Source organism: Chrysoperla carnea, assembly GCF_905475395.1.
Source record: "Chrysoperla carnea chromosome X unlocalized genomic scaffold, inChrCarn1.1 SUPER_X_unloc_7, whole genome shotgun sequence".
Taxonomy (NCBI): domain Eukaryota; kingdom Metazoa; phylum Arthropoda; class Insecta; order Neuroptera; family Chrysopidae; genus Chrysoperla; species Chrysoperla carnea.
Window position 1 is genome coordinate 1 of NW_025408200.1, and position 17,500 is coordinate 17,500.

At 30.9% G+C, this 17,500-nt stretch overlaps 1 non-coding gene and 1 pseudogene across 1 annotated transcript; both read left to right on the forward strand.

Moving 5' to 3' along the window:
• The first annotated feature begins 11,951 nt into the window (after positions 1-11,951).
• LOC123304610 lies at positions 11,952-12,106 on the forward strand. Its single transcript, XR_006536613.1, has one exon. It is a non-coding gene; the product is annotated as a 5.8S ribosomal RNA (ribosomal RNA).
• Positions 12,107-12,752: 646 nt separating this feature from the next.
• The window catches only part of LOC123304609, an 8,735-nt pseudogene continuing 3,987 nt past the window's right edge, over positions 12,753-17,500 (forward strand).

Sequence of the window (17,500 nt, forward strand, 5' to 3'; positions counted from 1 at the left end):
TGACTATACAAATCATTGAAATTTTGATCCAAGTAAGTCAAAATGGATACATAGAGGTCCTTTATGACTGGACTAAGTATAAATAAGCCAAAAATGATCAACTTTGACATTTTTCGATAGAAAAAACATTTTTTGGAAATTTTCGATTTTTCAACTAGAATGGCATGACTATAAAAATCATTGAAATTTTCATCCAAGTAAGTCAAAATGTATACATAGAGGTCGTTTATGACTGGGCTAAGAATAAATAAGTCCAAAATGATCAAATTTGACATTTTTCGATAGAAAAAACATTTTTTGAAAATTTTCGATTATACAACTCAAATGGCATGACTATAAAAATCATTGAAATTTTGATCCAAGTAAGTCAAAATGTATACATAGAGGTCCTCTATGACTGGACTAAGTATAAAAAAGCCAAAAATGATCAAATTTGACATTTTTCGATAGAAAAAACCTTTTTTGAAAATTTTCGATTTTTCAACTAGAATGTCATGACTATACAAATCATTGAAATTTTGATCCAAGTAAGTCAAAATGTATACATGGAGGTCGTTTATGACTGGACTAAGTATAAATAAGCCAAAAATGATCAAATTTGACATTTTTCGATAGAAAAAACATTTTTTGAAAATTTTCGATTTTTCAACTAGAATGGCATGACTATAAAAATCATTGAAATTTTGATCCAAGTAAGTCCAAATGTATACATGGAGGTCGTTTATGACTGGACTAAGTATAAAAAAGCCAAAAATGATAAAATTTGACAGTTTTCGATAGAAAAAACATTTTTTTGAAAATTTTCGATTTTTCAACTAGAATGTCATGACTATACAAATCATTGAAATTTTGATCCAAGTAAGTCAAAATGGATACATAGAGGTCCTTTATGACTGGACTAAGTATAAATAAGCCAAAAAATGATCAAATTTGACATTTTTCGATAGAAAAAAACATTTTTTGGAAATTTTCGATTTTTCAACTAGAATGGCATAACTATAAAAATCATTGAAATTTTCATTCAAGTAAGTCAAAATGTATACATAGAGGTCGTTTATGACTGGACTAAGAATAAATAAGTCCAAAATGATCAAATTTGACATTTTTCGATAGAAAAAACATTTTTTGGAAATTTTCGATTATACAACTCAAATGGCATGACTATAAAAATCATTGAAATTTTGATCCAAGTAAGTCAAAATGAATACATAGAGGTCCTCTATGACTGGACTAAGTATAAAAAAGCCAAAAATGATCAAATTTGACATTTTTCGATAGAAAAAACATTTTTTGAAAATTTTCGATTTTTCAACTAGAATGTCATGACTATACAAATCATTGAAATTTTGATCCAAGTAAGTCAAAATGTATACATGGAGATCGTTTATGACTGGACTAAGTATAAATAAGCCAAAAATGATCAAATTTGACATTTTTCGATAGAAAAAACATTTTTTGAAAATTTTCGATTTTTCAACTAGAATGGCATGACTATACAAATCATTGAAATTTTGATCCAAGTAAGTCAAAATGGATACATAGAGGTCCTTTATGACTGGACTAAGTATAAATAAGCCAAAAATGATCAAATTTGACATTTTTCGATAGAAAAAACATTTTTTGGAAATTTTCGATTTTTCAACTAGAATGGCATGACTATAAAAATCATTGAAATTTTCATCCAAGTAAGTCAAAATGTATACATAGAGGTTCTTTATGACTGGACTAAGTATAAATAAGCCAAAAATGATCAAATTTGACATTTTTCGATAGAAAAAACATTTTTTTAAAATTTCCGATTTTTCAACTAGAATGTCATGACTATACAAATCATTGAAATTTTGTTATAAGTAAGTCAAAATGTATACATGGAGGTCGTTTATGACTGGACTAAGTATAAATAAGCCAAAAATGATCAAATTTGACATTTTTCGATAGAAAAAACATTTTTTGAAAATTTTCGATTTTTCAACATGAGAGTCATGACTATACAAATCATTGAAATTTTGATCCAAGTAAGTCAAAATGGATACATAGAGATCCTTTATGACTGGACTAAGTATAAAAAAGTCAAAAATGATAAAATTTGACAGTGTTCGATAGAAAAAACATTTTTTGAAACTTTTCGATTTTTCAACTAGAATGTCATGACTATACAAATCATTGAAATTTTGATCCAAGTAAATCAAAATGGATACATAGAGGTCCTTTATGACTGGACTAAGTATAAATAAGCCAAAAATGATCAAATTTGACATTTTTCGATAGAAAAAACATTTTTTGAAAATTTTCGATTATACAACTAGAATGTCATGACTATACAAATCATTGAAATTTTGATCCAAATAAGTCAAACTGTATACATCGAGGTCGTTTATGACTGGACTAAGTATAAATAAGCCAAAAATGATCAAATTTGACATTTTTCGATAGAAAAAACATTTTTTGAAAATTTTCGATTTTTCAACTAGAATGTCATGACTATACAAATCATTGAAATTTTGATCCAAATAAGTCAAACTGTATACATCGAGGTCGTTTATGACTGGACTAAGTATAAATAAGCCAAAAATGATCAAATTTGACATTTTTTGATAGAAAAAACATTTTTTGAAAATTTTCGATTTTTCAACTAGAATGTCATGACTATACAAATCATTGAAATTTTGATCCAAGTAAGTCAAAATGTATACATAGAGGTCCTTTATGACTGGACTAAGTATAAATAAGTCCAAAATGATCAAATTTGACATTTTTCGATAGAAAAAACATTTTTTGAAAATTTTCGATTTTTCAACATGAGAGTCATGACTATACAAATCATTGAAATTTTGATCCGAGTAAATCAAAATGTATACATAGAGGTCCTCTATGACTGGACTAAGTATAAATAAGCCAAAAATGATCAAATTTGACATTTTTCGATAGAAAAAACATTTTTTGAAAATTTTCGATTATACAACTCAATTGTCATGACTATACAAATAATTGAAATTTTGATCCAAGTAAGTCAAAATGTATACCTCGAGGTCGTTTATGACTGGACTAAGTATAAAAAAGCCAAAAATGATCAAATTTGACATTTTTCGATAGAAAAAACATTTTTTGAAAATTTCCGATTTTACAACTAAAATGTCATGACTATACAAATCATTGAAATTTTGATACAAGTAAGTCAAAATGTATACATAGAGGTCCTTTATGACTGGACTAAGTATAAATAAGCCAAAAATGATTAAATTTGACATTTTTCGATAGTAAAAACATTTTTTGAAAATTTTCGATTATACAACTAGAATGTCATGACTATACAAATCATTGAAATTTTGATCCAAGTAAGTCAAAATGTATACATCGAGGTCGTTTATGACTGGACTAAGTATAAATAAGCCAAAAATGATCAAATTTGACATTTTTCGTAGAAAAAACATTTTTTGAAAATTTTCGATTTTTCAACTAGAATGTCATGACTATACAAATCATTGAAATTTTGATCCAAGTAAGTCAAAATGTATACATAGAGGTCCTTTATGACTGGACAAAGTATAAATAAGTCCAAAATGATCAAATTTGACATTTTTCGATAGAAAAAACATTTTTTTAAAATTTTCGATTTTTCAACATGAGAGTCATGACTATACAAATCATTGAAATTTTGATCCAAGTAAGTCAAAATGCATACATAGAGGTCCTCTATGACTGGACTAAGTATAAAAAAGGTAAAAATGATCAAATTTGACATTTTTCGATAGAAAAAACATTTTTTGAAAATTTTCGATTTTTCAACATGAGAGTCATGACTATACAAATCATTGAAATTTTGATCCAAGTAAGTCAAAATGGATACATAGAGGTCCTTTATTACTGGACTAAGTAGAAATAAGAAAATAATGATCAAATTTGACATTTTTCGATAGAAAAAACATTTTTTGAAAATTTTCGATTTTTCAACTAGAATGTCATGACTATACAAATCTTTGAAATTTTTATCCAAGAAAGTCAAAATGTATACATCGAGGTCGTTTATGACTGGACTAAGTATAAAAAAACCAAAAATGATAAAATTTGACAGTTTTCGATAGAAAAAACATTTTTTGAAAATTTTCGATTTTTCAACTAGAATGTCATGACTATACAAATCATTGAAATTTTGATCCAAGTAAGTCAAAATGGATACATAGAGGTCCTTTATGACTGGACTAAGAATAAATAAGTCCAAAATGATCAAATTTGACATTTTTCGATAGAAAAAACATTTTTTGAAAATTTTCGATTATACAACTAAAATGTCATGACAATACAAATCATTGAAATTTTTATCCAAGAAAGTCAAAATGTTTACATGGAGGTCGTTTATGACTGGACTAAGTAGAAATAAGCCAAAAATGATCCAATTTGACATTTTTCGATGGAAAAAACATTTTTTGAAAATTTTCGATTTTTCAACATGAGAGTCATGACTATACAAATCATTGAAATTTTGATCCAAGTAAGTCAAAATGTATACTTCGAGGTCGTTTATGACTGGACTAAGTATAAAAAAGCCAAAAATGATCAAATTTGACATTTTTCGATAGAAAAAACCTTTTTTTGAAAATTTCCGATTATACAACTAAAATGTCATGACAATACAAATCATTGAAATTTTGATCCAATTAAGTCAAAATGTATACATCGAGGCCGTTTATGACTGGACTAAGTATAAATAAGCCAAAAATGATCAAATTTGACATTTGTCGATAGAAAAAACATTTTTTGAAAATTTTCGATTTTTTAACTAGAATGTCATGACTATACAAATCTTTGAAATTTTTATCCAAGAAAGTCAAAATGTATACATCGAGGTCGTTTATGACTGGACTAAGTATAAAAAAGCCAAAAATGATCAAATTTGACATTTTTCGATAGAAAAAACATTTTTTGAAAATTTTCGATTTTTCAACATGAGAGTCATGACTATACAAATCATTGAAATTTTGATCCAAGTAAGTCAAAATGTATACCTCGAGGTCGTTTATGACTGGACTAAGTATAAAAAAGCCAAAAATGATCAAATTTGACATTTTTCGATAGAAAAAACATTTTTTGAAAATTTCCGATTTTACAACTAAAATGTCATGACTATACAAATCATTGAAATTTTGATACAAGTAAGTCAAAATGTATACATAGAGGTCCTTTATGACTGGACTAAGTATAAATAAGCCAAAAATGATTAAATTTGACATTTTTCGATAGAAAAAACATTTTTTGAAAATTTTCGATTATACAACTAGAATGTCATGACTATACAAATCATTGAAATTTTGATCCAAGTAAGTCAAAATGTATACATCGAGGTCGTTTATGACTGGACTAAGTATAAATAAGCCAAAAATGATCAAATTTGACATTTTTCGATAGAAAAAACATTTTTTGAAAATTTTCGATTTTTCAACTAGAATGTCATGACTATACAAATCATTGAAATTTTGATCCAAGTAAGTCAAAATGTATACAAAGAGGTCCTTTATGACTGGACAAAGTATAAATAAGTCCAAAATGATCAAATTTGACATTTTTCGATAGAAAAAACATTTTTTGAAAATTTTCGATTTTTCAACATGAGAGTCATGACTATACAAATCATTGAAATTTTGATCCAAGTAAGTCAAAATGCATACATAGAGGTCCTCTATGACTGGACTAAGTATAAAAAAGGTAAAAATGATCAAATTTGACATTTTTCGATAGAAAAAACATTTTTTGAAAATTTTCGATTTTTCAACATGAGAGTCATGACTATACAAATCATTGAAATTTTGATCCAAGTAAGTCAAAATGGATACATAGAGGTCCTTTATTACTGGACTAAGTAGAAATAAGAAAATAATGATCAAATTTGACATTTTTCGATAGAAAAAACATTTTTTGAAAATTTTCGATTTTTCAACTAGAATGTCATGACTATACAAATCTTTGAAATTTTTATCCAAGAAAGTCAAAATGTATACACCGAGGTCGTTTATGACTGGACTAAGTATAAAAAAGCCAAAAATGATAAAATTTGACAGTTTTCGATAGAAAAAACATTTTTTGAAAATTTTCGATTTTTCAACTAGAATTTCATGACTATACAAATCATTGAAATTTTGATCCAAGTAAGTCAAAATGGATACATAGAGGTCCTTTATGACTGGACTAAGAATAAATAAGTCCAAAATGATCAAATTTGACATTTTTCGATAGAAAAAACATTTTTTGAAAATTTTCGATTTTTCAACTAGAATGGCATGACTATACAAATCATTGAAATTTTGATACAAGTAAGTCAAAATGGATACATAGAGGTCCTTTTTGACTGGACTAAGTATAAATAAGCCAAAAATGATCAACTTTGACATTTTTCGATAGAAAAAACATTTTTTGGAAATTTTCGATTTTTCATCTAGAATGGCATGACTATAAAAATCATTGAAATTTTCATCCAAGTAAGTCAAAATGTATACATAGAGGTCGTTTATGACTGGGCTAAGAATAAATAAGTCCAAAATGATCAAATTTGACATTTTTCGATAGAAAAAACATTTTTTGAAAATTTTCGATTATACAACTAAAATGGCATGACTATAAAAATCATTGAAATTTTGATCCAAGTAAGTCAAAATGGATACAGAGAGGTCCTTTATGACTGGACTAAGTATAAATAAGCCAAAAATGATCAAATTTGACATTTTTCGATAGAAAAAACATTTTTTGGAAATTTTCGATTTTTCAACTAGAATGGCATGACTATAAAAATCATTGAAATTTTGATCCAAGAAAGTCCAAATGTATACATGGAGGTCGTTTATGACTGGACTAAGTATAAATAAGCCAAAAATGATCAAATTTGACATTTTTCGATAGAAAAAACATTTTTTGAAAATTTTCGATTTTTCAACTAGAATGGCATGACTATAAAAATCATTGAAATTTTGATCCAAGTAAGTCCAAATGTATACATGGAGCATGGAGGTCGTTTATGACTGGACTAAGTATAAAAAAGTCAAAAATGATAAAATTTGACAGTGTTCGATAGAAAAAACATTTTTTGAAAATTTTCGATTTTTCAACTAGAATGTCATGACTATACAAATCATTGAAATTTTGATCCAAGTAAATCAAAATGGATACATAGAGGTCCTTTATGACTGGACTAAGAATAAATAAGTCCAAAATGATCAAATTTGACATTTTTCGATAGAAAAAACATTTTTTGAAAATTTTCGATTTTTCAACTAGAATGGCATGACTATACAAATCATTGAAATTTTGATCCAAGTAAGTCAAAATGGATACATAGAGGTCCTTTATGACTGGACTAAGTATAAGTAAGCCAAAAATGATCAAATTTTACATTTTTTATAGAAAAAACATTTTTTGGAAATTTTCGATTTTTCAACTAGAATGGCATGACTATAAAAATCATTGAAATTTTCATCCAAGTAAGTCAAAATGTATACATAGAGGTCGTTTATGACTGGACTAAGAATAAATAAGTCCAAAATGACCAAATTTGACATTTTTCGATAGAAAAAACATTTTTTGAAAATTTTCGATTATACAACTCAAATGGCATGACTATAAAAATCATTGAAATTTTGATCCAAGTAAGTCAAAATGTATACATAGAGGTCCTGTATGACTGGACTAAGTTTAAAAAAGCCAAAAATGATCAAATTTGACATTTTTCGATAGAAAAAACATTTTTTGAAAATTTTCGATTTTTCAACTAGAATGTCATGACTATACAAATCATTGAAATTTTGATCCAAGTAAGTCAAAATGTATACATGGAGGTCGTTTATGACTGGACTAAGTATAAATAAGCCAAAAATGATCAAATTTGACATTTTTCGATAGAAAAAACATTTTTTGAAAATTTTCCATTTTTCAACTAGAATGGCATGACTATAAAAATCATTGAAATTTTGATCCAAGTAAGTCCAAATGTATACATGGAGGTCGTTTATGACTGGACTAAGTATAAAAAAGCCAAAAATGATAAAATTTGACAGTTTTCGATAGAAAAAACATTTTTTGAAAATTTTCGATTTTTCAACTAGAATGTCATGACTATACAAATCATTGAAATTTTGATCCAAGTAAGTCAAAATGGATACATAGAGGTCCTTTTTGACTGGACTAAGTATAAATAAGCCAAAAATGATCAAATTTGACATTTTTCGATGGAAAAAACATTTTTTGGAAATTTTCGATTTTTCAATTAGAATGGCATGACTATAAAAATCATTGAAATTTTCATCCAAGTAAGTCAAAATGTATACATAGAGGTCGTTTATGACTGGACTAAGAATAAATAAGTCCAAAATGATCAAATTTGACATTTTTCGATAGAAAAAACATTTTTTGAAAATTTTCGATTATACAACTCAAATGTCATGACTATACAAATCATTGAAATTTTGATCCAAGTAAGTCAAAATGTATACATGGAGGTCGTTTATGACTGAACTAAGTATAAATAAGCCAAAAATGATCAAATTTGACATTTTTCGATAGAAAAAACATTTTTTGAAAATTTTCGATTTTTCAACTAGAATGGCATGACTATAAAAATCATTGAAATTTTGATCCAAGTAAGTCCAAATGTATACATGGAGGTCGTTTATGACTGGACTAAGTATAAAAAAGCCAAAAATGATAAAATTTGACAGTTTTCGATAGAAAAAACATTTTTTGAAAATTTTCGATTTTTCAACTAGAATGGCATGACTATAAAAATCATTGAAATTTTCATCCAAGTAAGTCAAAATGTATACATAGAGGTCGTTTATGACTGGACTAAGTATAAGTAAGTCCAAAATGATCAAATTTGACATTTTTCGATAGAAAAAACATTTTTTGAAAATTTTCGATTATACAACTAAACTGGCATGACTATAAAAATCATTGATATTTTGATCCAAGTAAGTCAAAATGGATACATAGAGGTCCTTTATGACTGGACTAAGTATAAATAAGCCAAAAATGATCAAATTTGACATTTTTCGATAGAAAAACCATTTTTTGGAAATTTTCGATTTTTCAACTAGAATGTCATGACTATACAAATCATTGAAATTTTGATTAAAGTAAGTCAAAATGTATACATAGAGGTCCTTTATGACTGGACTAAGTATAAATAAGTCCAAAATGATCAAATTTGACATTTTTCGATAGAAAAAACATTTTTTTAAAAATTTTCGATTTTTCAACTAGAATGTCATGACTATACAAATCTTTGAAATTTTTATCCAAGAAAGTCAAAATGTATACATAGAGGTCCTCTATGACTGGACTAAGTATAAAAAAACCAAAAATGATCAAATTTGACATTTTTCGATAGAAAAAACATTTTTTGAAAATTTTCGATTTTTCAACATGAGAGTCATGACTATACAAATCATTGAAATTTTGATCCAAGTAAGTCAAAATGTATACATAGAGGTCCTCTATGACTGGACTAAGTAGAAATAAGCCAAATGTGGGACGTCCTACCGGTGGGTGGTATAGATTATATATAAAATATTATTTTTTTAATGTTATTATTTATTTAATGCATTATTAATATGTATATTTTTATTATGTAATTTATCGTAAGTGTTTAACCGTTAAGAGCGGTGGCAGCCCCCAATTGCAATCCCGTTGCGGTGCTCTTAATTGAGTGTCGAAATGGGCCGGTACGTTTACTTTGAACAAATTAGAGTGCTTAAGGCAGGCTAAAATTTTGCCTGAATATTGTGTGCATGGAATAATGGAATAGGATCTCGGTTCTATTTTGTTGGTTTTCGGAATATCCGAGATAATTATTAATACGGACAGATGGGGGCATTCGTATTGCGACGTTAGAGGTGAAATTCTTGGATCGTCGCAAGACGGACAGAAGCGAAAGCATTTGCCAAAAATGTTTTGATTGATCAAGAACGAAAGTTAGAGGTTCGAAGGCGATCAGATACCGCCCTAGTTCTAACCATAAACGATGCCAGCTAGCGATCCGCCGAAGTTCCTCCAATGACTCGGCGGGCAGCTTCCGGGAAACCAAAGCTTTTGGGTTCCGGGGGAAGTATGGTTTCAAAGCTGAAACTTAAAGGAATTGACGGAAGGGCACCACCAGGAGTGGAGCCTGCGGCTTAATTTGACTCAACACGTTAAACCTCACCAGGCCCGGACACCGGAAGGATTGACAGATTGAGAGCTCTTTCTTGATTCGGTGGGTGGTGGTGCATGGCCGTTCTTAGTTGGTGGAGCGATTTGTCTGGTTAATTCCGATAACGAACGAGACTCTAGCCTGCTAAATAGACGTACTTTACCGGCATCTCAAGGCCCATCGGCTGTTTGTTTCCCATTTTATTCATTTTCATGTGTGTTATGTATTGTATTTAAATATATATGCATGTATTTTTTGAGATTTTAAACGATCAAGATTATATTTTGTATATATATTGTGCTTTATGTTGCATATGTTATGGTGTATGGGTATACGTGCAGTTTTTTGATGTGGTTTTTACTGCCGGCGTACAAATAATTCTTCTTAGAGGGACAGGCGGCATTTTAGCCGCACGAGATTGAGCAATAACAGGTCTGTGATGCCCTTAGATGTTCTGGGCCTCACGCGCGCTACACTGAAGGAATCAGCGTGTCATGTCCCAGGCCGAAAGGTCCGGGTAACCCGCTGAACCTCCTTCGTGCTAGGGATTGGGGCTTGCAATTGTTCCCCATGAACGAGGAATTCCCAGTAAGCGCGAGTCATAAGCTCGCGTTGATTACGTCCCTGCCCTTTGTACACACCGCCCGTCGCTACTACCGATTGAATGATTTAGTGAGGTCTTCGGACTGGTACGCGGCAATATTTCTGATATTGGTGATGTTGCTGGGAAGATGACCAAACTTGATCATTTAGAGGAAGTAAAAGTCGTAACAAGGTTTCCGTAGGTGAACCTGCGGAAGGATCATTAACGATATATATAAAATATATATTTATTTATATATTTTTTTTTTTGTTTTTAAATATTCCAAAAAAATAATAAATATTATTGATAAGAAATATTTTTTTTTTTTTAACAAAATAACATATTAATATGTAATTTTCTCAAAATATATAATAGTAATTATGTGTTAAAAGAGATTTATTTTGGTTATGATATCATATTAAAGTAATACGCCAAACTTTTTTTATACACATAATATATCTATACATATAATAAAGAGAATATTTTATTAATATTAATAATATGTTTTGTTATATATAAAATATTTTTATATTCAATATTATTATTATTATTAAACAATAATTATTAATAAAATCTATAAATAATTTCTCTTATAAAAAAAAAGTGAAATTAAAAATAGAATATATTGAAATTATTTGTTTATATGTATATAATCTCTATTAAGAAAAATAAAATAAGATTATAATTGATATAATCTATATTTTTATTTTTCTATGTTATATAAATAAAAAATAAAGAAAACACAAGATAAAATTTTTTTAAAGAATAAAATTTATTTTAAATTTAAATTTCTTTATATTTTGTCTTGATATTTCTTTTTTTTTTATTAAAAATTATTATGTTAAAAAACAAACCCATTTGTTTTGTACCATATTAATATTATATATATTTTTATGTAGAAAATAATTTATAAAAAAAAAAAATAAATACATTTCTATAAAATATACCAAATATTAATTATTATATCTAGCTAGCACTAACAAAAATATCAAAAATGTTATGTATATATTTATTAATACCATAATATCTTTAATTTATATATATATATATTTAAAATAAAATACATAATTTATATTCTAGAAAAATTTTTTATTTTAAAAGAATTTATAAAGATATATAAATTAATAATTTTATTTTTTATATTAAAAATAAAGATTATTATTAATAATAATACTTACATTTAAAATTTAAAAAGATTACCCTGGACGGTGGATCACTTGGCTCGTGGGTCGATGAAGAACGCAGCTAATTGCGCGTCAACTTGTGAACTGCAGGACACATGAACATTGACATTTCGAACGCACATTGCGGTCCTTGGATACTGTTCCCGGACCACATCTGGCTGAGGGTCGTATACATTATATTATAATATAATAAAAGATTATTTTACATAAAATTTTTTTTATGAAAAAGAAATTTATCAATAATTAAAAAAGAAAATTTATTTTTTCATATTTAATTAAATTGATAAATAAAATTTTTATAAAAGAAATGTAAAATTATTTATATATGAATGTTTTACGCCAAATATAAGAAAAAAATTAATATAAAATGTTTTTAATAGCATTTAAAATTTATATATTTTTTATTCTTTGTCGACATTTTTAAATAAATATATATCAATATTATTTTTTATCATTTATATATAATATTATAAAACAGCTTTATGTTAATAATAATAATATTAATAATAAATGATATTAATAATATATTTTTAAAATATTAAATAAAGAAGAATAAACAAAAATATTATATATTAATATTTTGTTATGGAATATTTTATTTGTAATAAAATTTTCAATATACTCCAAAAAAAATTAATATATATAATTATTTATTTTTTATTTTCTTCTCTTTAGATAATTATAAAAATAATATTATATAATAATATTAAAAAAATTTGAGTATGAATAATTAAGAAAATTGTTTACTTATAAAATATAACAAAAACATAATATATAAAAAAAATTTTTGTTTTAATACTTCTAAAAACTTTTACGACCTCAGAGTAGGTGAGATTACCCGCTGAATTTAAGCATATTATTAAGCGGAGGAAAAGAAACTAACTAGGATTCCCTTAGTAGCGGCGAGCGAACAGGGATAAGCCCATCACTGAACCCCGTGGCTGATAAACAGACACTTGGGGAATGTAGTGTTTAGGAAGATTCAATATAAACACCTATTATTATATAATACATCCAAGTCCATCTTGAATGGGGCCATATACCCATAGAGGGTGCCAAGCCCGTAGTGATTATTATTGATGATAGGTGAATCTTTCCTTAGAGTCGGGTTGCTTGAGAGTGCAGCTCTAAGTGGGTGGTAAACTCCATCTAAGGCTAAATATTACCACGAGACCGATAGCGAACAAGTACCGTGAGGGAAAGTTGAAAAGAACTTTGAAGAGAGAGTTAAAGAGTACGTAAAACCGTTCAGGGGTAAACCTGAGAAACCCGAAAGGTTGAAAGATGAGATTCATTTACTTTTTTATCGTTAATCAACCAATTTGTACTAGCATGTGACAAAAATTTTTTATTAGAATTTTATTTTTATTAAAAAATATATGCACTGCTGTATATTGTTAATTGTATGATAACGAGGTATGCACTTCTCATCTTGTAGGACGTTGCGACCCATTAAATATTAATCTATAGGCATTGGTGCGTTGATTAATGTACAATATTATATTTTTTCGATAATATTTTGTGTATGTTAAACGCCTATGTTTCTTGATTAATTGTTTGATGGTATTAATTATAAATTGATATTGAGTCGCGTTATTAACGCGTTCAGATCCACCACGAGTATAAATAGGTTTTTTTTTTTATTAAAACATATTATATATACGGATTTTATGCCGTTATATGATACTATTTAACTGTCAGTAGGTGTATGATAATGAACTGGCTCTCATTTTTTTTTATTAAAAATTTATCTGTCAGCGACGATATAGCTTTGGGTACTTTCAGGACCCGTCTTGAAACACGGACCAAGGAGTCTAGCATGTACGCAAGTCATTGGGAATAAAAAATATTTTTTCATCGAAATATTTTATAAAAATTTTATGAAACCCAAAGGCACAATGATAGTAAATATTATTTATATATTTTTTTATTTAAATGATAAAAGGAGGATATATTTATATTATGTATTAAATATCGCACTCCTAGGGCGTCTTATATTATTATAATTTTAGTTTTCGGATTTTTATTATAATAGAGGCGCACCTAGAGCGTACACGGTGGGACCCGAAAGATGGTGAACTATGCCTGGTCAGGATGAAGTCAGGGGAAACCCTGATGGAGGTCCGTAGCGATTCTGACGTGCAAATCGATCGTCGGAACTGGGTATAGGGGCGAAAGACTAATCGAACCATCTAGTAGCTGGTTCCCTCCGAAGTTTCCCTCAGGATAGCTGGCGTTCATTATATAAGAGTCTCATCCGGTAAAGCGAATGATTAGAGGCCTTGGGGCCGAAACGACCTCAACCTATTCTCAAACTTTAAATGGGTGAGATCTCTAGCTTGCTTAAAAACATTATTTATAATGTGAAGCTATGAGAATATATTTTTTATATATGGATCAGAGTGCCAAGTGGGCCACTTTTGGTAAGCAGAACTGGCGCTGTGGGATGAACCAAACGTAGAGTTAAAGCGCCAAAATTGACGCTTATGGGATACCATGAAAGGCGTTGGTTGCTTAAGACAGTAGGACGGTGGCCATGGAAGTCGGAATCCGCTAAGGAGTGTGTAACAACTCACCTGCCGAAGCAACTAGCCTTGAAAATGGATGGCGCTGAAGCGTCATGCTTATACTCTACCGTTAGTTGGTATTTTCGATAAAAGATTTATCTTTTTTATCATGAAACCCTAACGAGTAGGAGGGTCGCGGTGGTGTGCGCGGAAGGATTGGCCGTGAGGCCATCTGGAGCCGCCATCGGTGCAGATCTTGGTGGTAGTAGCAAATACTCCAGCGAGGCCCTGGAGGACTGACGTGGAGAAGGGTTTCGTGTGAACAGCCGTTGCACACGAGTCAGTCGATCCTAAGCCCTAGGTGAAAACCGATATTAATGTTTGATGTGTTTAATAATATAAAATAAATACAATATTATTAATGAATATTATTGCTTTTTAAAAAAACAATAAACATTATTAATAAATATGTATAAATATATATATAAATATATACATCCATTGGGCGAAAGGGAAACCGGTTCCTATTCCGGTACCCGGCAGCGGAACCGTTTATAAGTCGGGCCCTCGTAACAGAGAGTTCGTCAGGGTAACCTAAAAAGGCCTGGAGACGCCGTCGGAAGATTCAGGAAGAGTTTTCTTTTCTGCATGAGCGTTCGAGTTCCCTGGAATCCTCTAGCAGGGAGATAGGGTTTGGAACGCGAAGAGCACCGCAGTTGCGGCGGTGTCTGGATCATTCCCTCGGACCTTGAAAATCCAGGTGAGGGCCACGTGGAGGTGTCGCGCCGGTTCGTACCCCTATCCGCAGCAGGTCTCCAAGGTGAAGAGCCTCTAGTCGATAGGTTAATGTAGGTAAGGGAAGTCGGCAAATTGGATCCGTAACTTCGGGATAAGGATTGGCTCTGAGGACCGGGGCGTGTCGGGCTTGATTGGGAAGAAGGTTATGGCCAACGTGCCAGGCCTGGGCGAGATGAAACCATATACCCTCACATTATCATATATTATGTATCGGACATATTATATACATTTTATGTTTTATTATATTTAACTATGCATTTTTTTTACTTATGTATTGAGGTGTATATGTTGTATAATAAGTTATACATTTAAATGTTGTATATGCACGGCCGCATAATTATTATGTGTGTGTTGTTTGGTGTGTGTGTGAATTCGAGTTTGGTCCCGTGCCTTGGCCTCCTACGGAACTTTCTTGCTGTGAGACTTTACTCAACATATATAAATAAAATAATTTAATTGAAATATACTTGTATACGTAGATTTTATTATTTATATTATATATGCGTATCGTTCTCGTCGATCGTCATTTAACGGTTAACTCAGAACTGGCACGGACTAGGGGAATCCGACTGTCTAATTAAAACAAAGCATTGCGATGGCCCCAGCGGGTGTTGACGCAATGTGATTTCTGCCCAGTGCTCTGAATGTCAACGTGAAGAAATTCAAGCAAGCGCGGGTAAACGGCGGGAGTAACTATGACTCTCTTTGGGTCCAGTTAACAGTAACTGGGAACTGGCTATTTATGTATATATTTAGTTAGTTTGCGTGAGGACAAGGTTCGGGACCTCTGCCTAATTGTGCATGATTAGGTAAGCTGTCTCCTCCTCGTGGGGCACCTGGAAATGAAATGTGTAGATGTATGTTAATAATTACATCCCATTTTGGCTAAGAACAGTCAGAACCACTTCCTTAGAGGGTCAGCATCCCTCTTATGGATTATTTTTAACGCTACTAGTGAAAATGTTGCCTCGGATGACCCTGCAAAATTGGGTATAAACACTGACCGTGAACCGCGGTTCTCGGTCGCTAGTACAAGTGGCACCACAGTAGTACCAACTATACAGTTCATGTGTGAACTCTGTAATAAAAATTATAACACTGAGAGAGGCTTAAAAGTCCATTTTCCGAAGGCACATCCCATCGAAGCCAACGCAGCGATTAATGTGGATCGTATTAAAGCCAGATGGTCTCCAGAAGAGTGTCGGCTGCTTGCTGCAGCTGAAGCAGAAGCGACGGTTTCCGGGGTTAAGTTTATGAATCAACATCTGATTCAAGTTTTCCCTGGACGGACTCTTGAATCTATCAAAGGTAGGAGGCGTTCTGCCTCTTACAAAGAGATGGTTCAAGATGAAGTGCAAGCTCTACGAGTTCGCACGTTAGAAGCTCAACCGCTCGCCCATGATGCTCACACTCAGGAGTTGGATCCCCTGACGAATTCCCAACACCTTACGGAATCGATTCGTTCACACCTATGCACTCTTATTGAGGGTATAGATGAGAATAGGGGTGATCACGGTAGTCGCTTGAAGCAAATTGCCTTAAGTGCTATCGCAGGACGTGATGTTTCAGACCAAGTTTATTCTTGGCTCTGTGCAGCTTTCCCTGCTCCTAAAACGACCGTTCAGATGGCGCCGAACCACAAGCTCAAAAAGCAAAACGATCGGGGACAATCAAAGAAATTGAAGAGAAGAGCGGAATATGGCAGGATCCAATCCCTATATCGTAATAATGTAGCGGATGCCGCAAGAGAAGTACTGGATGGTGCTTCTGAGAGTGGTCAAATTGATTCGACTGTGTTCGGTGATTACTGGGCTTCTATTTTTGAAACTCCAAGTGCTCCGGGACAGGCTGGACGTTTGTTCCCTCATAAAGATCACCCTGAAGGTACTCTAGACTCCATCTGGTCTCCTATTCACGTACGTGACGTAAAGAACCAGAAGGTTAACATCAAGTCAGCAGCTGGGCCTGGCGGCATAAAGCCATTGAAGTGGAACACCGTTTCACCATTAATCCGCACGATAATCTTTAATATCTTTTTGTTGAACGCCAAAATCGACCATAGAATGTTGAACACCCGGACTATTTTCATTCCGAAAATCAAAATGGCGAAACTACCATCTGACTTCAGACCAATTTCCATCGGGTCTGTTGTCATTCGTCAATTTAATAAAATTCTGGCTCATCGACTCCAGAATCTTCCATTGCATGATGCGAGACAAGCTGCCTTTATGCCTGGTGACGGTTTAGCGGGTAATCT